This window comes from Macaca fascicularis, chromosome 9 (assembly GCF_037993035.2).
Source record: "Macaca fascicularis isolate 582-1 chromosome 9, T2T-MFA8v1.1".
NCBI lineage: Eukaryota > Metazoa > Chordata > Mammalia > Primates > Cercopithecidae > Macaca > Macaca fascicularis.
This window is the reverse complement of record NC_088383.1, coordinates 80,832,250-80,856,029: the sequence shown is the minus strand read 5'-3', so window position 1 is coordinate 80,856,029 and position 23,780 is coordinate 80,832,250. Positions and strand designations below refer to the sequence as shown.

Genomic DNA, 23,780 nt, shown 5'->3' with positions numbered 1-23,780 from the left:
TTGGATATATTCTTTCTTTTCAATAAAAAATACAAACATAATTTTATACATTATCATTGGTCTCTAAAGAGGCCATATCAACTGACGTTTCCATTAGGTATTTATGAGAGAACTTGTATTTTGAAAATTTGACACGTCATGATCATATAACATGGCTGCTCCCATCTGCACACATTTAATAAGCAAGAGGTTTGGATTTTTATATACATTTTGATAAATAATTTTCCTTTATTTTTATAGTATTTTAGTTTTTTTCTTTATTTTTTTTTCTTTTTCTTTTCTTTTTCTGAGAGAGAGGATCTCACTCTGTCACCCAGCTGGAGTGCAGAGACACCATCAGGGCTCACTGCGGATTTGAACTCCTGGGCTTAAGCAATCCTCCCACCTCTGCTTTCCAAGTAGCTAGAAACACAGGCTTGCCCCGCCATGCCCAGCTTTATTTTTTGCAGCAGCTAAGTTAGCATTTGTTTCAGTGCCAGGTAGGATAATTTAGTATAAAAAAGATTATGGTTATTTGTCATGTTGGTCTAAATGTTTTGTTATTCTATCTTTTAATTTTATTTTTGACAAAATATTTTTTAATTTTTCATGAATGTGTGGCCTTAAAATTACTAATATGTTTAGGAAACTATTAATTTGTGTGGGAAATATATTTTGTGCTTTCCACCACAAAAATCATATACAGACACCATTTTTTCTTCTTTATATGTTTTTAAATTATTAATTATTATACGGGCATCTTATTTTTGTCAGATATAATGCTATAGTCTGAAAGTTTGCATTCCCCTCTCCCAAAGCCATATGAAATTCTAATCCCCGAGATGATGGTGGCATTAGGAGATTGGGCCTTTTGAGAGTAGAGGCCTTAGAATGAAATTAGTGACCCTATAAAAGAGACACCCGAGAACTGACGTACCCCTTCCACCTTTTTGAGGGCAATGAAAATACTTCATTTATGAACCAGGATATGGGCCCTCATCAGACACTGAATCTGCCGGCACATTGATCTTGGACTTCTGTCTTCAGAACCATGAGAGGTAAATTTCTGTTGTTTCTAAGCTGGCCAGTCCATGGTACTTTGTGGTAGACACCCAAACAATCGAAGAAAGATGAGTATATAACTTTTTTTTTCCAAAATCATGTATTAATTTTCAGAAAGTTTTCAATATTCCTTGTATTTAATTAATTTGGAATATATATATGTAATATATATATATGTAGCCCATCCTTTTATTCTATCAATTCTTACACCATTGATTTCTAAATCATTTACTTATCTATCAATGTTTGTACTAATACAACATTGTTTTTCAATATATACAAAAAGCAAATATCTTTATAATTCTATTTGAAAAAGACTTCTAGATTTCAATACTATTCTCCTCTCTACAAATTTAGTAGCAGTATCAATTACTTGGACCATTGCAATGAAGTCCTAATTGGCTTATTTACTTCAGCAATATCCTCCTTGTCAATAGTCCACCTAGCAGCCAGGGTGACTCTTAAACATGTCAATCATATCATTTCCCAGTTTAAATAATCTAGTAGCGTCTTTTTCATTTTACATTTAAAGTGTTCATGGATTATACGTTTCTACAGAATCTGGACACTCCATTTGGTCACCAGTTTTGGCCTAATTTTCCCTATTTCTCATTTTGTTTTAGCTACTTCAGCCTTCTTGATATTCTAGGGACAAAGCAAATATAATTCTCTCTATACAAATATTGTTGGAATTTTTGCATCATTTTCAATCTTAAAATGATGTTGGTATTAACTAAAAATGATATTGCGGTTGCTTTTCAGTTTCTAAGTAACAAAAATTATAAAACAACTTTGTGTTTTTCAACAGCCTTATACATGGACTTAGATAAAAATTGAGCCTTTTGAACACGAAGAGTGGTGTCATATTGCTTTGCTGATGAAAACATCTACATTGTAGCCTCTGGGTCGGTGACTGCAAGCTCATTTCATAAGCAGGGACAGGATAAGCCCAGACGCATGCCTCAGTTCAAGAGTCTTGGGGAAATTAGCTATATCCCATCCCTAACACTCAATTTTATTGTAGCAAAAACTGCAATGGAAAAACAACCAATTGTCACATCCTATCTGGGAAAGGCATTGTGTGGAATAAACATAAGTCATCAGCTAGTCCAAGCACTTAGATTTTTTGTTTCTCTTTTTTAATCTTCAAGACAACCTAAGGACACAAAGAAGAAGTTATTATCAGGCTTTTTTTATAATTGAAAAATGTAACAGATAAATTTTCTATGCATGAAATCCCTTTATATTGAACATAAATTTTCTTGGACAAAAATCTTGGCTTTTAAGAAACATTAATAGCTATCTTTTTCCTTTTGTTAACTAGAATCCATTTATAATTCAAGCTTTTATTCCACCAGAAGAAAGTAACTTAGTCTGAGTTAATTGAGTTATGTTTATTGTACGCAAGTATCCACTCTTAGGACATCACCTCTTCTAGGGATCAAATCTAATTTCCTGGAGAGAATGGCTTACAAGGAGGGCATTTTGTTTATCAGCATTAGCCATGCTGATACTAGCTGGGCATCCAAGTTACCATAAGTTTCCAAGTTTTCAGTTCAAAAGGCCCAAGCAATGCCGGGCACGGTGGGTCACGCCTGTAATCCTAGCACTTTGGGAGGCCCAAGAGGGCTGATCACAAGGTCAAGAGTTTGAGACCAGCCTGACCAACATGGTAAAACCCCGCCTCTACTAAAAATACAAAAATTAGCCAGGCGTGGTGGCGTATGCCTATAATCCCAGCTACTCAAGAGGCTGAGGCAGAAGAATCTTTTGAACCTGGGAGGCGGAGATTGCAGTGAGCCAAGATTGCGCCACTGTACTCCAGCCTGGGTGACAGAGCGATACTCCATCTCAGAAAAAAACGAAACAAAACAAAACAACAACAACAAAAGGCCCATGTGGATCACAGCTGTGTTCTTTTGACCTTAGCTACACAGTCACTTTAGACCTTATGTACTCTCAGTTAATTCGATGCACCCTACCTCTCAGATTTTATTCTTCAACTCATCTGTCTCTACCCCAGGAATTAACCCTGGTACCGCAGGTTGGAAACCTTTTTCTCAGGCATACATACAAATGATTGACTCTTTTGGGGGCGTGAGACTTCACATTTTCTACCCTTTCTCTGTTTGTTTAAGAAAAGTGGCTATTACTGAAGTATTCCTGCTTAGTATTAATTTATAAAATACATTTATGTCCATAGCTATTCTAGGCTGTAGCTTTTGTAACACAAAGTATGTTTTCTTGAGAAATAATGCTTTTTAGAAAAAATGATTTTCAAAATCCATTGTGAAACTCAAAAACCAATACTTGATATGTTTTGTTCTACGTATTTTTATATGGAATCTTTCATTGAAAAAGCCAATTAATCATTCTTATCTGATAGAAAGAAACAAAAGGCAAGAAAAATGATTGTGAATGAAAAAGATGTCAATAAATAATTTCATTTAAAAATGAAATTATTAAAGAAAATAAAATCAAATGATGAAAGCTCCTATTTTTCAGTTTCTGGTAGACTGCTGTAGTTGTCCAGAGAAACAGAACCCAAAAGAGACATTATATATATAAAAATCCTTATATATAAAAATATATCTTAAATATATATGAAGTTTATATATAATATATATTTTATACATAGAGTAAATATTCATAATTTCTATATTATTTATAATTAATATATACTTTAGATATAATTTATATATTATATATCATTAATTTATATTAATATAATATTTAATTATTGATATATATAATTAACATAGGCTTATATATATTAGATATTATACATATAAACTTTATATATAAATTTATTAGGAGAGAGAGTTATTATAAGAAATAGGTCCAAGAATTCTGAAGGCTGAGAAGTCCCAAGATGTTCTGTCTAGAAGCTACAAACCCAGGAGAGGTGATGGTGTAGTTCCATCTGAGTATGAATCCATGAGAACCACGAGAACCAATGGTATAAATTCTAGCCCAAATCCAGAGCAAAGTCCTAGGAACTGGAAGGCTGCTATTTTAAGTTTCAGCCCAAGTACAGAAGAACAATATTCCAGCCCAACAGTCAAGCAAAGAGAGTGAATTCTCCCTTCCTTCATATTTTTGTTCTATTTGGGTCCTCAAGGAAATGGATGTTGTTCACTTACATTGAGGGCAATATATTTTAGTCAGCCTACTGATTCAAATGCTAATCTCATCCATAAACACCCTTGCAGACAGAAATAATGATTAACCAAATATCTGGGCATCCTATGACTCAGTCAAGATGATACATAAACCTAATTATTAAAAGTCTACCCTTTTTCAACATGGCACTCATCTGTGTCTCCTTAAACCACAAGTAATCTCCAAGTGAAGAGAGTAACCGGGTCATGATTCTGCCTAACATGACACAGTGATCCTGTGCACAACCAAAACCACACCAACTCCTTCCTAGAAAAGGAGATAAAGTACGTAATATTTAATTTTCTCTTTGATATACTGTGATATAAATACTATGAGGTAAAATAGACTATACTTAAATACTATGATATAAAGTTAATACATCTTAGTTAGATGATAACGGAATAAGACAAGAAAGAAAACAAAGATATTTATTATACACACAAACGAAAATAACAAAATAGGAGCAATACTCATGACAGTTACAATGCTCACGTTTTCAGTGGTCACATGATCGTAGCTAGTATTAATAATTACCTTTTTCAATATTCATTCTGTATTTCCTTTGTCTTCTTTCAGTAAGCACCTCAGCTGGTCATGGTTCTCAATTTAATGCGGGAACCCAAACCTTTATTCCTGAAGTACACAGCCCATTAGTAGTCCTGCCTGGATTGGGTTGTCGTAGCTTTCCATCAACATGAATCAGAGGACGTGCTAATTCTCACAGACATGCTTTCTTATTCTCCATTGTGGAGTAGCAGTCCAACTTTCTATTGGTAGTGAGGATAAACCACTCAAGTCAGCTCAGTAACTCTATTCTTTGCCAATTTATTCAGAGGCACAAGGAGCCCAAAGTTGGCAGGCAGCAGTCTTAACTTCCAGTTCAGTGGAATCATTGCTGTGCTTCTTGTGGGAGCATTCTTCCCTCTGGCCTTTATGCCAGCAGAGCATAAGGTTGTGGGAACAGGAAGCAAACTTTGCCAGTGGGTCACTGGGAATGATAGTGAGAGGTACCACTTCCATTTCTATCCCTTGATTCTTGGATCTGTGAATCCTTACGGGGAAAACATCATATGTTAACTGATTCAGAGTGCAAACAGTCTTCTGAAAAACACTGCCAAGATTTGCAAGGTCTTGCTGCCTAGATGGCACTATGAGTCTTCAAAGGGCTATTCCACCTTTCTGTCAAGCCAAATGCTTCAGGATGGTGGAGAACATGATAATACCAGTGAATTCCATGAGCATAGGCCCATTGTAATATTTTTTTTGTGGTTAATTCCTTGATTAGAAGCAATGCTGTGTAGAAGACCATGATGGTGGGTAAGGAATTCTGTAAGTCCACAGATGGTAGTTTTGGCAGAAGTATTGTATGCAGAGAAGGTAAATCCATATCAAGAGTAAGTGTCTATTCAAGTAAGAACAAAATGCTACCCCTTCCATGATGGAAGTAATCCAATGTAATCAATGTACCACCAGGTAGCTGGTTGATTACCCCAGGAAATGTTGCCATATCAGAGTCTCAGTGTTGGTCTCTGCTGTTGGCAGATAGAGCACTCAGATGCATCCATAGCCAGGATGGGCTTGGTAAATGAAAGTCATGTTGCTGAGCCCATGCATCACCTCCATCCCTGCCACTTTGGGCACTTTGTTCATGAACCCACTGGGCAATGACAGGAGTAACTGGAGGATAAGGCTGACTGGTATCCTTAGAATGAATCATCCTATCCACTTGATTATTAAAAATCCTCCTCCACTGAGGTGACCCTTTAGTGAGCATTTACAAAGCACACAAATGTCTTCACTCTTTGTTTTTTTGCACCTTTAGATAATTCTATCTACATACTTCTTCCCCAAGTTTCCTTGACTCCAATTTTTCAATCTTGTTTCCTCCAGATTGCTGACTATCCAGCCAAGCTGTTGTTCACAGCTTATGAATTAACATATAATCATATATCTGGACATTTCTTTTTCCAAGATAAGTGAACACCAAGTGTGCTGCCTGAAATTCTGCCCATTGGGATAATTTTTCTTCACCATTATTCTTTAGAGATGTACTGGAAACTGGCTATAGTGCTGCAGCTGTCCACTTTTGGATATTGTCTGCATATCATGCAGAATCATCTGTAATCTAGGCCTAAGTTTTTGCTTTTTCTATTAACAGATCATAGGGTACTCCCCATAAGGCCATGGGTGCAGATGAGAGAGCAGAAGCAGTATAGCAGGAGTAAGGACCATGAGCATCTGGGCTATATTTTTATATAAATTACTTGTGCCTTTAGAGCCTGTTTGTGCCCAGTCATAATATAATACTTCCTTGATGATGCATCGCTACTGTGAAAGTCCAACTTCACGGCTTGGTGGGCCAGGTAACACCCAGCTCATGATGGACAGCTTAGGTTGCCCATGATTAAACATTCAATTCTCTATGAAGGTTCAGTAAAGAGTTGTTTCTTAAAAGGAGTAGTTATTTGCAGAGGATGACAGAACTTTATTCCAAAATCCAAACGGCCTGCACTACCATTCGTCTATGGGGGCCTGCCAAAGGCGTCAAACAGAATCTCTATCTGCCACTGACACTTCAAGCACCATTGGATCTGCTGAATCATATGGCCCAAGAGGCAGAGCAGCTTGCACAGCAGCCTGGACCTGTTGCAGAGCCTTCTGCTGCTCTGGGCTCCACTCAAAACTAGCAGCTTTTCAGGTCACTTGGCACTGTCACACTCGGAAATAATGCATAATAGGCAAAACAAGAAAAAATGTTTAGCCAAATATCTTGGCACCAGTGACACAGGCCACTTCACACATAAAATTAGCTGACACAGTTGCACTGAATTAAAATGGCTTGGTTGGAATAGGAATGGTAAGAGTGTTAACTAACTCATAGCTCTATGTGTCTTTTGAATATAGCTGTCTATCTTTATATCCATCTACCATCCTATCTATCTAAGAGATACATACGTGTAAAGCTAACATTGTGAGTCACGACTCAGTTGAATAAGAACACTACAAATAACTTTAAAAACTCAAATGCCTTTGAAACCTTCTGTCTTCCCTCCAATAACAAATAAACTTCTAAATTTTGTTTTTATCACTCTCCTGTTTTCAAAATAGTTTTACTGAAAATGAATGAGTTTTGAATAGGATGCTGTTATACTTTGTATGTTTTTAATTTTATACTAATGATAACACTACATGAATTATTGTCATGTGCCTTTTCACTCAAAATTGTTTCTTGTCATTTATCCATGTTATTTTACACAGATATACCTTATTTTCAGTGCTATAAGTATTCCAGTGGATAGATATTCTGCAACTTTTAAATTCATTTTACTATGTTCTGCATTATACCATTTTGGAAGCATTTTGGGATAAGTTTTACATCTTAATAAAAAATAAATTTTCATAAGCATTCTATATGTGCTTAAAAAACCACCTTCTCAAATGTTTGAAAAAGAATCTTATATATGTGCATTTAATTTACTTAACCATGTTCTTTTAGTGTTAGATGGTCTTATTTTTTGTCTATCAATGACCAACATAATGCAAATGTTGAAATATTTTGAATATGATCATGAATTTGCCAATTCATTTTCTATTTCTATCTAGTATCATTTTGTATGTTCTACTTTTGATATATTTCTTGTCAACACTAATTGGAGACTATATTTTAAATATAATCTAGAAATCATTGTCTTTTAAATAGTTAATTGGTCTACATGAATATCTAGATTATTGCTATTATTGATATATTTGGAATGAAGTGAATATATCATATATTGATATCTCATCTATTGCTTTACTGTAGACTGAGTTTTCCCCAGGTTATGTCCTCCTTTCTTACCTTCTTGGAATTATTTTACTTCTCATACACATTGTTCAAACACTACTTTGGAAACCACATAATTCATGAGTTTTCTTTCAGTGCACACTCATTAGAAAGTATTGTGTTTATTTAACATGACCATCTATCTTAACCACCCTCCCTCAACAGAGAAAGAATTTGGAACTCTATCTGTGATTAAATCTATCTTGAATGTTATCATTTTCCAGTATTTTAGTTCAATTTTTTATTGCCTAATCACAGACATATAAAATATTATCAACAGTGTTAGGACCATCACAATTCCATGGGCAAGGATATATCCAGGCAAAGATGATTGCATTTGACTATCACAGATCAATGATTCTAATATGAAATACAATCTACTCATCTCTCCTGTCTCTGATTTCTTGATCTGAAAGCCCCTCTATGCTTTTTCCTCAAAGGATGCTTCCTCGGTGGATGTTCATGACAGCATATTGCTGTCATGAACATTCCACACTGTTTGGCAGTATTGTGTTTCTCATTTTAACCAACAAATTGAATCTGTACTTTATATGCCGGTCTCTTGGGAATATTTTAAATTATGGGAGGCATAAACTTACTCCAGAGAGATCAAATCCATTTCCTGGAAAGACAAACCCAACAATAAAATCCTGGGACATAAGCAATTTTGTTTCCTTAGAAGTCCTTTCATCTGTCTTGTTACTGCAGCACACAATTGGTCAGAGAAGCCCTCTGAAAATCACAATAACAGTAATGCTAGCTCTACACACAGAAACTCAATTGCATATTTTCAGGAAAAATGTAAAAATCAACAATATGATACATATAACCCCCCAAAAAATAAAAACATCACATAGTGTTTATTCTCATAAGACATTAACTACAATAATGAATTAACATATAGTGAAAAAAATTATTTTTTAAATTTTTTCTCCTGTTTTCACTTACGTTGTTTCCACTTTTTTAAACTTCTTTTTTACTTTTCTTCTTTTTTGTTTTTTTCATTCATTTATTATTGCTTTAATTGTCTTTCTATGTTGATAACTGGGAAAAGTGTATAAGATTAGATCTTGGGTTACTAAGGAAAAGCTATAGAAAATAATCATATGCGGCCAGGCGCAGAGGCTCATTTCTGTAATCCCAGAACTTTGGGAGACAAAGGCAGGAGGATCCCTTTGGCCCAAGAGTTTCAGAACAGCCTAGGCAACATAGGGAGACACTATCTCTATAAAAAAATATGAAAAAATAAACTAAGTGTGGTGGTGCACACCTGTAGTCCAACTTACTTTGGAAAATGAGGTGGGAGGATCACAGGAGCCCAGGAGTTCAAGGATGCAGTGAGCTGGGATCATGCCACTGCACTCCTGCATAGTTGACATAGCACGACCCTGTCTCAAAAAATAAAAAAGTAAGTCATGCTATTAAAAAATATAAAATGTATTAAGCTAATTCACCAGATAAAGAATGGAAGAAATCTGTTGAAACCTAAGAAATAATTAATGCCATTCAAAGATAACTGGTGAGAGCCAAGATAATTTCTAATTAATAATTGGCATTTTAATAAAAGCAGATACAGTAAAAAAATACAAATTTGGAAATAAGATTTTATTCAAAGGAAGCATATTTTGACTTTCAAAGGCTAAATTCTGTCAGAATGTATTATTGTTGAGTGAACGAACGATTAAATTTCATTGTAGATTTAAGGAAAATTATTACATAAATATCATGCTAGTTCTGATGAATCCACTTTTCAGATGCTTTGCTTTATACTAATTGGCTTATGTTTGCCTAAGGATTATGTTTGAATGCCATCACGATAATCTTGCTTATTCTAGTATTTAGACACACAATATATTCATTCATACATATTAATGCTATGAAGGAAATAAACTGTGTCATTGCTATTGGCAAAATTGTGTGAGAAACAGAAATCTCAAAGGAGCATTTTTCAGACCACATTAATATTTTCCTGTGTCTGTGTCATTCTCCATTTGTATACAAATATAAAAATGTAGCTTTGAAGGTGATTTCTCTACTCAGGCAATGATTTTCCCAAATATCCTGAAATCACACGTTACCAAAATTCATATTCGCTAATTGTTCTTTTTCTACTCTCCATATTTGCATATTTCTCTTTTGTGAAGTATTACAAATGACATATGACATATGATTATTATTATTTAGAATGTTCAGGCAAAATTTTTAATGATCATTTACAAACACTCCATAATCATCAAATACCAGTTACACGATCTTGCAGATTTAAAAAATCCAATATTGTTTAATTGTTAACAGTAACTAGTTATTCTTTTTAATATTTTCTTACATTCATTATTATAAATTCATCTAACACAGGTATTACGGAGGTGATAATTAAGTTTGGAAGATTAATTTTACTTGTCATGACATCTAAGCATGTAGTCAACAATGTTGTTAATTGAGATAAAGTAAGCATAATGATTAGAAACTCAAGTATTTCAACAGGTAATCATTCTCAGCTACCAATATTGTCAGACGTACTGTTGATGTTACAGTGCATATGTCAGACTCATATCACCTACAAGGTAATTTTAAATTAAAACTGGTTAGGATTTAGAAAATTCTACATTGATGAACATTTTCATAAAGTCTGATACAAAAAGCAAAACAAATTGAGGATATAGTTTGTTTCTGTTATTCTTGAAATGGCAAGACAGAGAAACGATACTCTTCATAGACTACATATATGTTATTTATTTATTTATTTATTTATTTATTTTTTTTTTTTTTTTTTGAGACAGAGTCTCGCTCTGCCGCCCGTGCTGGAGTGCAGTGGCCGGATCTCAGCTCACTGCAAGCTCCGCCTCCCGGGTTCCCGCCATTCTCCTGCCTCAGCCTCCCGAGTAGCTGGGACTACAGGCGCCGCCACCTCGCCCGGCTAGTTTTTTTGTATTTTTTTAATAGAGACGGGGTTTCACCGTGTTAGCCAGGATGGTCTCGATCTCCTGACCTCGTGATCCGCCCGTCTAGGCCTCCCAAAGTGCTGGGATTACAGGCTTGAGCCACCGCGCCCGGCCATGTAATTTATTTTTAAGACAGAATCTCTCTCTGTTGCCCAGGCTGGAATACAGTGAAGTAATTTTGGCTCATTGCAACCTTTGCCTCCTGGGCTCAAGTGATTCTCCCACCTCAGCCTCCTATGTAGCTGGAACTACAGGTGCATGCCACCACACCTGGCTAATTTTTGTATTTTTAATGGAGATGGGGTTTCACCATGTTGGCTTGGGTGGTCTCGAACTCAAACATCTGATGATTACTCGAAGAAAGAACAAGCAAAACAGACTGATAAGAAGTTGTTAGAGAGGTGAAGAAAGATATTGAGATTACGCCAGCATAGAAGCCAGAGAAAGGTGGCTCAAGACTTTTTTTTAATCAAGTGGTGCTGATATCTAGTAAAAGTTGTCTTACAATTATTTTTCAATAGAAGCTTTTAGGAGAATAATTAGATTTGGAGCCAAAGAGGTGTGTTGAGAATACAGTGGAGGTGAGAAACTGAAGACAATGAATAAATGAACCATTAAATATTTCAGAGTTTCTAAAGAATAGGAAACAGATAAGGCAGTAAAAGATATATTAAAAATATGTGAGATAGAAATTTTTTTAAAACATGGATTTTACTTGAGTCTGCACAAATGCTGCGTAAATTAATGTGTAGAGGGAAGAAGATGGGGGAATAGAAAGAAGAAAGAGAAAACTGAAATCAGGGAAACATTCCAGAACATAGGAAGAACTGGTATTGAGAAGACAGGTGGGGGAGGGTCTTTATTTAGGAACAAAATGCAAATCAGTGACTTATCTCATAACATATATGAAATTATTCCAGATAGATAAAATAATTAAATGTAAATAGAAAATGTATTTACATACCAAAAGAAAATATTGATAAATACTTAAATGATTTTTTAATAAAAAAACTAGACATAATGGTTTTTAAAAGAATCAATAGATTTGACTGTATAAACTGTAATCTATAATATGTCACAAATGCCATAAACATAATACAAAATAAGTAGTAAAATGAGAAAAAATGCTAGGTATATGAATGCTACTAATGTAATATCAGAGTAGATATTAGAATGTATCTTGTAAACAAGGGCCACACATGATGATAAAACCAGAAACAAATGAAAAAACAAGGTTTGTGGGAAGAAAATGAATGCCTAGAATGTAGAAAGCAATAAGAGAAAGATGTTTAGACTTAATGAGAAAAAAAATGGGTAATCTACCAAAATAGATATTTTCTAAAACTCATCAGAGATGAGGTCACAGTAAAACCAGATATGTTGTTTGCAAATTTCCAAGTTCATACATTTCCTAGTTCATGCATATACATATATATGTCTGTCTGTCTCATATATATATATGTGTGTGTGAATACATATAACATATATATTTCTGTCTCTCTCACTTTCTGTCTATCTATATCCCCATTATTTGCCAAGCCCATTTTTGAAAATTTTCCTACTCATTAAAATTTTTTTGTGATAACAAAAGTAATACTTGCTGCACTTTCACAGTCATTAAAGAACGTGTGCAGGTTGGCAAAAATGTATCACCCAAAGCACAGGTTGCCCACTGAGGTCAAACCAGGAGATGCTCTGCCTTCTTGCTTTAGTTCTTACACTATTAAACAAGTGTCCTTTGGAATTCTACTTAGTGCCATACCTATGACATTTTTATACTTTGGTGATGTGGTTGTTTAGAATGACCCACAAACATAGTGTTGAAGTGGAAGGCTGAGATTTGCCTAGAAGAGAATATATGTTTGTTAGATAGATAAGATTCATTCAGGTGTGACACATAGTGCTGTTGGCCATCAGTGCATTGTCTTCTCTGCCTCCCGGGTTCAAGCGATTCTCCTGCCTCAGCCTCCTGAGTACCTGGAACTGCAGGCACCTGCCACCATACCCGGCTAATTTTTGTATTTTTAGTAGAGATGGGGTTTCACCATGTTGGCCAGGCTGGTCTCGAGCTCTTGACCTTGTGATCTACCCATCTCAGCCTCCCAAAGTGCTGGGATTACAGGTGTGAGTCACCGTGACCGGCCAACATTATGTATTTTAAAAGATGTCTCCAAACAGAAACACACACAAAATAAGGCCATGTATGAATCAGTTGCAAGTATATATAAAATCTGGTTATATGAAAATATAACCAGAGCTCTCAGGGCCCTAATCCTGTGTTTCCCTTAGGAACAATGGTTTAGTATTTGCTAATTCAGTGTTTGCAGTAACTGTATATTGCCTAACTACCATGAATAATGAAAAATGACTCTAAATACAATCGTGTGTCACTTAACAATTAGGTTACTTTCTGAGAAATATGTCCTTATGCGATTTCATCACTGGGCAAATATCACAGAGTGCACTTACACAAGCCTAGATGGTATGGCCTCCTACACACCTAGGCTATGTGGTATAACCTATTACTTCTAGGCTGCAAACCTGTACAGCATGTTACTATACTTCATACTGTAGGCAACTGTAACCAAATGATATTTGTAGTATCCAAACATATCTAAACATGGAAAACACAGAGTAGAAATAAAGTATTATAATCCTATGGGACCACTGTCATATACACTGTCCACTGTTAACTGAAACACCTTCATGTGTTGCATGACTGTAGGTGATTGGCAGCTAGCTAGCTAGATTAGTAGCTAGATAGATATGTTCATACATAAAATAGTGAAGATACAGGTGTTTTATTATTTTTATATCTTTTAACTTTCTATAAGGAGCTATAATATATTGACTAACACTCAACAGTTTACCTAATTTAAAAAATGTGTTTGGGATTGTGTATGTTATGCAACCACATGAATGTGTTTGGATATATGTTTTTGACTGTTATCCTTACAAAAATATTGCAATTTTTCTTTGTTCTTGAATTTCTGTTTTAGCACAAGATTATTGATAATTTCTGTTTCAGAACTGATCTGTGGTTTTCAAGGTATGTTCCCTGAACCAGGCATCAGGATCATCTAGAAAGTTGTTAGAACATTCTCAAGCCTCACCCCAGACTTAGTAATTCAGAATTTCTGGGAGTGGGTCCCAGCAATGTATGTTTCCACAAAACTCCAGGTTATTTTGACACATGCAAAAGTTTGAGAACCACTGGTAGGAATCACTGAATTGGCCACACAGATATCTGGCAACATTCTGTTACCACAATTTAAAAAGAGAATTGTAATTTTAGGGGAATAGTAGACTTTTGTCTATTGAATATTTAAGTCTTTTATTTGACAACATTATAAATAAAAATATGATGACATCCTCAGAAAATGCTAGTCATATTATCTCAACTATATGTTTCTGAAAATCAGTTTTTTTTCTTTCTTTTATTGCAGCTAGAATTATCAGGAGATAGTTCTTTTAAAAAAATATGTAGACTCCTTCAGTCAATAATGCATAATGACATACCATCTATACAATAATGCAACATGTCGCATACACAGTACAAACCCACACCTATGTACAAGCATGAAACTTCTTATTTAGGCTATTTGATGGGAGACATTGCCTCTGGCTAGTAATTTCTGAAATATTTATTTGTAGCAAACTTTATTTTGCTACAATAAAAATTTAAAAAGTATTGTATAAGCTACTTTTCAAGGACAAACTTATATAAACTCATTCATATAGCATGAGTTATTTTCTGAGGATCCTTGCATGTGATATGAATTCTAGTTCATTTCTATTCTACAAACATTGCTAATAAGGGATTTAGAACAAGGAGATCAGAATAACTGTAAATGTTGAGAAAAGTGGTTCAGACACTCAAGAATACTAACAACTACAAAATATCTTCAGATTTAACAACAAACCTACATTTAAGAGCTTCTAATAAGAATATAATTTTAAAGTCTTGGCATTTTCCTGAAAGAACACTGATTAAAATAAAACACATCAAAATCTGCTTAAGTACAGTGGAACTACTTTAGATAACCAACAGTGACTTATTTTTAACCAATTTTAAAACTATTTTATATGTTTTTTGCAATTTTCATCATGCCACTGGCAAGTTATATGATGAAGCCAAACCTCAGCAGCTTCTTGGGCTAAAATCAATAAGCCAGGTATCTTTTATGACTTTCTCCAGGTTTTAAAAATGTCTTATGCAGGATCATCAGGCTCAAGTCTAGACACCTCTAAAGGACTTATTTTCTTAAAATGTCTGCACACAGACCTAAAGGTAGAAAAAGACCTGGTGTAAATAAGAGCTGTTGGAGTTAAACCAGTAAAGTCTAAGGTTGCAGTAAGCATGATGATAACCTTGTCCATGTTTTGCAAGATTATTTACCTTTCTCTCATGGAATTATTTCATAGGCAAGGAAATAAAGGTTCAGTTTGCTGGTGATAAGTAGGTCACCAAGAATTTAATGAAACCAAAAGCTGAGAACTGAGGAAAGGGGAAGCTGTGTGCTGAGTTCACAGTGCAAGAAGCTGTGATTTTGCCCGTTCTAATATTTCCAATTTGAAACCAAATAATAGAAAATTTGATATTTACAAACGTTACCCGTGTTTCACTGTGTTATTGAGATGGCTCAGTTATTTTACTGAGTGGACCACTTCAATCCAGTTAAAGAACACTCTTCTACAGTTTTACTGCTTTAGATTATTTATCATCAGGATTTCTCAGAGCTTCCGCTCTACCTAGAATGTGTCTGGGCTTGCATTTCTATGAATCATAATTCACACATATTTATAATTCATCAAACCTGCCAGGAAGTGTTCTGTCAAGTAAACATTTTCTGAATTTTGTTATGCATATAAAGGATAGACTCATAATATGAGTAGAAAACAAAATTGTTATCTCCGGAAGATACCTACAGACACATTTTAATTCATTTGAAGGAAACTTGCTGTTACAGTAGAGCTAGAACAAATGGTTCAGACAAAATTACCTACTTGCTTAGGTACAGTGCAGTAACTATTTCCGGTGACTAGGAGAACTTCAAGCAAGTTTTTGTTCTGGAAAACTCAAATGGCCAGAGAATACAGTCATATATCCCACGTTGACATTACAATTGAAAATGGACAGCATGTATGACAGTGGTCCCATAAGATTCAAATACCATATTTATATGTCCCTTTTCTATGTTTAGATATGTTTACATACATAAATACTTGCAATTGTGTTACAATAGCCTGCCATATTTAGTACAGTAACATGTTCTACAGATTTGAAGCCTAGGGGCAATAGGCTCTATTATATAGCCTAGATGTGTAGTAGGTTATGCCATCTAGGTTTGCATAAGTACACTCTGATATTTGCACAGTGATGAAATCGCCTAAGGATGCATTTCTCAGAAAGTATCCCCATCATTAAGCAATGCATGATTGTGCAGCTTTGCTAATTAGAATGGTCCAATAAGTCAAATTGACCTAAAAACCATTAGTAAGAATATGAAGTGATGCTGCTTTCCAGAGTATTTCTTACTAACATTATAAGATTTTTAACATATTTCAGGATGATGCATAGCTAGAGCAAGTAAGAATTGTGAGAGGGGGAGGAACAAGATATGGTAACATCTTCAAAAATGAAAATATTTTATGTAATTTCTTTCCAGAATCCCTAATATAATAAGGAATAACCTAAGTGAGCTGATTAAGCTCATTTAAAATGTTACTAGCAATGAATGACAGATTTAAAGGGTTTACATTAATTCCTAGTTTTTTGATGTTACAAGTTGTCCTCATATTTGCGTACCATATTTTCTTTTTCTTGTCTTAGAACACTATCAAGTTCAAGAACATTTTCATCAACACAAAAGGAAACTCCATATCCTCTAACCAGTCATTCTCCATTTCTCCCTCTCACTAGCTCCTGGAAATCACTGATTTGTTTTTGGTCTCTATCGATCAACCTATTCCAGTTATTTCATATAAATGGAGCAATATAATATGTGATCTTTTTTGTCTGGCTACTTTCACATAGCATGTTTTCAAGCTTCATTCATGTGTAGTATGTATGAGTACTTTATCCCTCTTTATTGCCCAATTCCATTTTATTTTTCAATTTATCTGTTGATTCACACTTGGGATGCTTTCCACTTTCGGCTATCGGGAATAGCGCAGGCATGAACACAGGTGAAAATTTTTTTTTGAGTACTTATTTACAATTCTTTTGCTTATATACCCAGGAGTTGTATAGTACGGTTATATAGTAATTCTATGTTTGGCATTTGAAACTGTCAAACTATTTTCTACAGTGGTTGTCCCATTTTACATTCCCACAAGCAATGTACAAGTCTTCCAATATCTCCATAATTTTTGGTTAACATTTTAAAATTTTGGTTTAGTTTGTTATTTGGTTATATCGTCATTTACTCACTTACGTATTTCAGAGACAGGGTCTCTCTCTCTTATCCAGGCTGGGGTGCAGTGACACAATCATAGCTAACTGCTGCCTTGAACTTCTGGGCTCAAGCAATCCTCCAGCTTCAGTCTCCCCGATAGCTAAGACTACGGGCATGCACCCCACCATGCCCAGCTAACTGTTTAATTTTTTGTAGAGCTAGGTTTTCTCTATGTTGTCCAGGCTGGTTTCAATATCCCAACCTCAAGTGATCCTCTCACCTTGGTCTCCCAAAGTTTTGAGATTACAAGCATGAGCCACTGCACCTGGCCTATTTTCTTTTATTATAGTCATCTGTACCAGTGTGAACTGATATTCCATTGTGGTGTTGACTTATAGTTCCCTGACTAATAATATTGAGCATCTTTTCAAGTACTTGTTTTCAACTTTTAAATATCCTTTGGAGAAAGCTTTATTCAGATTCTTTGTTCATTTTAAATTCTGATTGCTTTTGTTGTTCTTGAGTTTAAGAGTTCTGCTTATATTGTGAGTTCTAATCCCTTATCAGATATATAATTTGCAAATACATTCTTCCATTCTGTAGGTTGTTGTTTCACTTTGTTTATAGTTTTCTTTGATGCACTAAAAAGTGTAATTTTCATAAAGCTCAACATATCTTTTTCTCTCACTTGTGTTTTTTATGTCATTTATAGAAATCATTGTCAAGTCCTGTTTATGAAGATTCACCCATGTCTGCTTCTAAAAATTGGAGGATTTTAGCTCTTATATTTGCCCCTTATATTAATTGTTGCTTTTTGTATGTGAATTGAAGTAAGTCTAACTTCATTCTTTTGCATGTTGATACCTATTTGTTCCAACACCATTTGTTGAAAAGACAATTACCTCCCCATTGAATTATCTTGGCAACCTTGACAGAAATTATTGTAGATATATGGGTTTATTTCTGCATACTAAATTATATATATCAATATATGCAATTTTTATGCTAATATCAAACATGATTATTGTAGCTTTTTTATTTTTATTTTTCAAAAATATTTAGAGGTGGGGTCTTGCTATGTTGCCCAGGCTGGTTTCAGATGCCGGGGATCAAGCAACCCTCTTGCCTCAGCATTCCAAAGTACTGGAATTACAGGTGCGAGCCACCACATCTGGTGATTATTGTAACTTTACAGGAAGTTTTGAAATTAGGAAGTGTGAGTCTTCCAACATCATTCTTTTTCAAGTTTGTTTTGGCTATTTGGAGAAAGAAGCTGTTGGAATTTTGATGAAGGGTGAATTGAATGTGTAGCTAGCTTTTAGTAGTATTGACTTCTTTACAATATTCACCTTACGATCCGTGAACACATAATAGCTTTCCATTTATTTGGGTCTTATTTCACTTCTTCTAAAATATTTTGTAGTTTTGAACATACATATCTTGTACCACCACAGTTATATTTATTCCCAAGTATTTTACTCTGGTGTTATTCTAAATGAACTGTTTTCTTTCTTTATAAATGTGTGGAAATATAACTAGATTTTGCATGTTAATCTAGTATTCTAAATCTTTGCTTAATTATTCACTTAGCTATAATAGTTTTTTTTTTTTTTTTATGGCTCCTTTAGGATTTTCTATAGATAAGAGCATGTCTTCTTCAAATAGAGGAATTTTATTTCTTCTTTTCCAGTATGAATCCTTTTTGTTTATTTACTTATTTATTTATTTATTGTTTGCCTAATTTCTCTGGCTAGAACCTTCAGTACAACATTGAGCAACAGTAAAGAAAGTGAGATGCTTCTCTTATTCCTGATGACAGTGAGACTTTCACCATTGAATATAATGTTAGCTTTGACTTATTCATAAATACTCATCATTTTGCAGAAAAGTCTCTTTTTCCACATTTTTTAGTGTTTTTTAATCATAAAAGGAAGTTTATCAAATACTTTTTCTATGTCAATTGGGACAATTATGTGAGGTTTTTTTTTTTTTTTCATTCTGTTAATACTATGTATAACATTGATTGATTTTCATATGTTTAACCACTCTTGCGTTCCTGGACAAACCTCATTTTTTCATGGTGAACAATTCTCTGAATATGCTATGGATTCAGTTTGCTAGTGTTATGTTGAAGATTTTTGCATCTATCTTCGTAAAGGATATTGGTCTATTTTCTTTCTTTTGTGGTATCTTTGTCTGACTTTGTTATCAGTAATACTGATCTTATAGAATGAGTTAGGAAATGCTTTTACTTTTTTTTTTATTTGTTGGAAGAATTTGAAAAGCATTGATGTTAAATCTTTTAAATATCTCCAGTATAATTCACTAGTGAAACAATCTGGCTGATTTCTTTGTAGGGAGGTTTTTTATTAATAAATTTTTCTCTTTACTCTTTGTAAGTCTACTTAGATTTCCAATTTACTTGTGAAGTAGTTTTGAAAATGTGTATGTCATCAGGAATTTGTCCATTTTGTCTAGTTTTTCTAATTTGTTGCCATACAATTATTCATTGTATTCTCTCAGGAAGGGGAACATCACACACTGGGGCCTATCACAGGGAGGGGGGAGGGGGGAGGGATTGCATTGAGAGTTATACCTGATGTATATGACGAGTTGATGGGTGCAGCACGCCAACATGGCACAGGTATACATATGTAACAAACCTGCACATTATCCACATGTACCCTAGAACTTAAAGTATAATAAAAAAAAAATTCTTTTTGTTTTTGTAAATTTAGCAATAATGTTTTCTTTTTCATTTTTGTTTTACTTATTAGTGTCTTATTTGTAGCCAGTCTAGCTAAATGTTTGTCAAATTTATTGATCTTTCCAAAGTAATAGCTTTCATTTTTTTTATCTCTGTTGTTTTCTGATGCTTTAGTTTACTTATCTCCATTCTAATCTTTATTGTATCTTTTGTTCTGCTAGCTTTGGGTTGAGTTTGTTTGTTTGTTTTTTAGTTCTTTAAAGTATAGAGTTAGGGTATTTATCTGCCATTTTTTTAAAAAAAATGAATACATTTACAGCTATGTACTATACTCTGAGCACTTCTCAGAGGAATTAAGTAATGGTGTAGGGAAAATCTTCAATAATTTTATCATTAAATTTCAAACTTTTATTGAACCTCTTTTCAAGGACTGGGGACTGCACATGCATTTCTTTGCTTTTTCATTTTTTGACTCTTCTCCTAACCTTAGGCGAGATAGGAAGGTTAGAGCTGGGTAATTTTAATGCCAGTTATCTCTGTGGTCCTGACTCCATATTATGTAACTTCAAAGGAGTCTTATGATTTGCACATGTCTGTCATTAAACTGACTCCCAGTTTACTTCTTGCTCTAGTCTGAGTTCCCTGAATCTCAGCTGATAGATGTAAGGCAGACAGAAGATCATCCAGAGAAGTGTCAAAAAAAATTGGGAAAGAGAACTTCAGAAAATAAGAAACATTAATAGTGCCAAATATAATGGAAACATAAAGAAAATCATATTCTAATGGCTTGGTCACTGGCATGCACATATATAAAAAGAATGTTTTTGAGGCCTTTCAAGAGAGTGTAGTGTTGGATACACAGAAAGTGTTCTTACTGCTATTTAGTTTGATGAAATAAATGTGTCTTTTTTTAAAAAAAAAAGTTAGATTTGAAGAAATTAGTAGTCTCCACTTTTAGGCGTGAACATTTCCACAATATTCACTAATTTATCTCTCGTTTCCTCTAAAGTAAAAGAATGAAAAGAAAAACAATGTTTCAAAAAAGCAAATCAAATAGAGAGTAGACAAATAATCCATCATAATTCAAACTAAATGATTGTTATTTCTTCCATTTAAAAAAAGTTACCAGAAAGTCTTTTGAAAGATAGTATCCTTACGTTGAAAAATGATTGTGTTCATTTTCTTTCAAATGTAGCGTCAGTTCAATTGAAAATATGCTATGAAATGCTGTGTAAACACAGTCAGAATGTATTTAAATTTTTGTCAATACCAATGTTTAAGAATATTAAATTACACTTCCTACTAGGATTGGCACATTTCAAAATCTTTACAGGTGCCTATAAATGTGATCTCATGCATATACTTTTCGTTGTCATTAATTGAAAAGTTAGTGGTACAGGTAATTTTAGAAAACACCATGATCTATTATAAGTTTTAATTTGTACAGCCCTCATTTAACCTTTGTGTTCATATACTGACTGGATTCAAACTCAAATAACAATGAAATTCCTTAATTCTAGGATGTAAAAAGAAGCAAATTCTGCAGCTATTTCCCTAAGGATGCCAGGGTGACAGAGAAGATACATTATAATTGACATTAATTGGCACTCCTGACTTCTGTGTTATATATTTATACTGATGTGTGCAGGATAGCTGGAGAGTCTGTTTTCACGCTGCTGATAAGACATACCCGAGACTGGGAAGAAAAAGACATTCAATTGGACTTATAGTTCCACATGGCTGGGGAGGCCTCAGAATCATGGTGGGAGCCTAAAGGCACTTCTTACATGGCAGCAGCAAGAGAAAAATGAGGAAGATGCAAAAGCGGAAACCCCTGATAAAACCATGAGATTTCATAAGATTTATTCACTGACACGAGAACAGTGTGGGGGAAACCGCCCCCATGATTCAAATTATCTCCCACTGAGTCCCTCTCACAATGCATGGGAATTATAGAAGCACAATTCAAGATGAGATATTGGTGGGACACAGGGCCAAACCATATCATTCCACCCCTGGCCCTTCCAAAATCTCATGTCCTCACATATCAAAATCAATCATGCCTTTCCAACAGTCCCCCAAAGTCTTAACTCCTTTCATCTTTAACCCAAAAGTCAACAGTTTAAAGTTTCATCTGAGACAAAGCAAATCCCTTTCACCTATGAGCCTGTAAAATCAAAAGCAAGCTAGTTACTTCCCAGATACAATGGGGGTACAGGTACTGAGTAAATACCGCTGTTCTAAATGAGAGAAATTGGCCAAAACCAAGGGGTTACAGGGCCCATGCAAGCCTGAAATCCAGCAAGACATTCAAATTTCAGAGCTCCAAAATGATCTCTTTGACTCCAGGTCTCACATCCAGGTCACACTGGATGTGTGCAAGAGGTGGGTTCCCATGCTCTTGGGTAGCTCTGCACCTGTGGCTTTGCAGGATACAGCCTTCCTCCCGGCTGCTTTCACAGGCTGGCATTGAGTGTCTGCAGCTTTTCCAGGCGCATGGTGCAAGCTGTCTGTGGATCTGCCATTCTGGGTTCTGGAGGATGGTGGCCCTCTTCTCACAGCTCCACTAGGCAGTGCCCCAGTACAGACTCTGTGTGGAGGTTCCAACCCTACGTTTCCCTTCCACATTGCCCTAGCAGAGGTTCTCCATGAGGGCCCCGCCCCTGTAGCAAACTTCCCTGGGCATCCAGATGTTTCCATACATCTTCTGAAATCTCGGCGGAGGTTCCCAAACCTCAATTCTTGACCTGTGCAACCACAGGCTCAACACAACGTGGAAGCTGCCAAGACCTGGGGCTTCCACCATCTGAAGCCACAGCCCAGGCTCTATGTTGGCCCCTTTCAGCCACAGCTGGAGTGGCCAGGACACAGGGCACAAAGTCCCCAGGCCGCACATAGCTTGGGACCCTGGGCCTGGCCCACAAAACCACCTTTTCCTCCCGGGTCTGTGGGCCTATGATGGGAGGGGCTGCCATGAAGGTCTCCGACATGGCCTGGAGACATTTTCCCCATGGTCTTGGGTATTAATATTAGACTCCTTGCTACTAATGCAAATTTCTGCAGCTGGCTGGAATTTCTCCTCAAAAAATTGGTTTTCCTTTTCTACTGCATCATCAGGCTGCAAATTTTCTGAACTTTTATGATCTGTTTCCCTTTTAAAATGGAACGCTTTTAACAGTACCCAAGTTACCTTTTGAATGTTTTTTGCTGCTTAGAAATTTCTTCCACCAGATACCCTAAATCATCTCTCTCAGGTTCAAACTTCCACAAATCTCTAGGATGGGGCAAAATGTCACCAGTCTCTTTGCTAAAACATAACAAGAGTCACTATTGCTCCAGTTCCCAACAAGTTCCTTATCTCCATCTGAGACCATCTCAGCCTGGACCTTATTGTTCATGTCACTATCGGCATTTTTGTCAAAGCCATTCAACAAGTCTCTCGGAGGTTCCAAAGTTACTTGCATATTTTCAGATATCCTTTCAGCAACGCCCCACTCTAGCGGTATCAATTTACTGTATTAGTCTGTTTTCATGCTGCTGATAAAGACATATCTGAGACTGGGAAGAAAAAGAGGTTTAATTAGACTTACAGTTCTGCATGGCTGGGGAGGCCTCAGAATCACGGCAGGAGGTGAAAGGCACTTCTTACATGGTGGCAGCAAGAGAAAAATGAGGAAGATGCAAAAGTGGAAAACCCTGATAGAACC

General features: G+C 35.4%; 1 long non-coding RNA gene across 1 annotated transcript in view; it reads left to right on the top strand.

Annotated features, from left to right (window-relative positions):
* The window catches only part of LOC107130928 (uncharacterized), a 187,224-nt gene that overhangs the window by 155,398 nt on the left and 8,046 nt on the right, over positions 1-23,780 (top strand). Inside the window, exon 6 of the long non-coding RNA XR_001493701.3 lies at positions 935-1,037. This is a non-coding gene — a long non-coding RNA (uncharacterized lncRNA). The remainder of the gene's footprint in view (positions 1-934; positions 1,038-23,780) is intronic.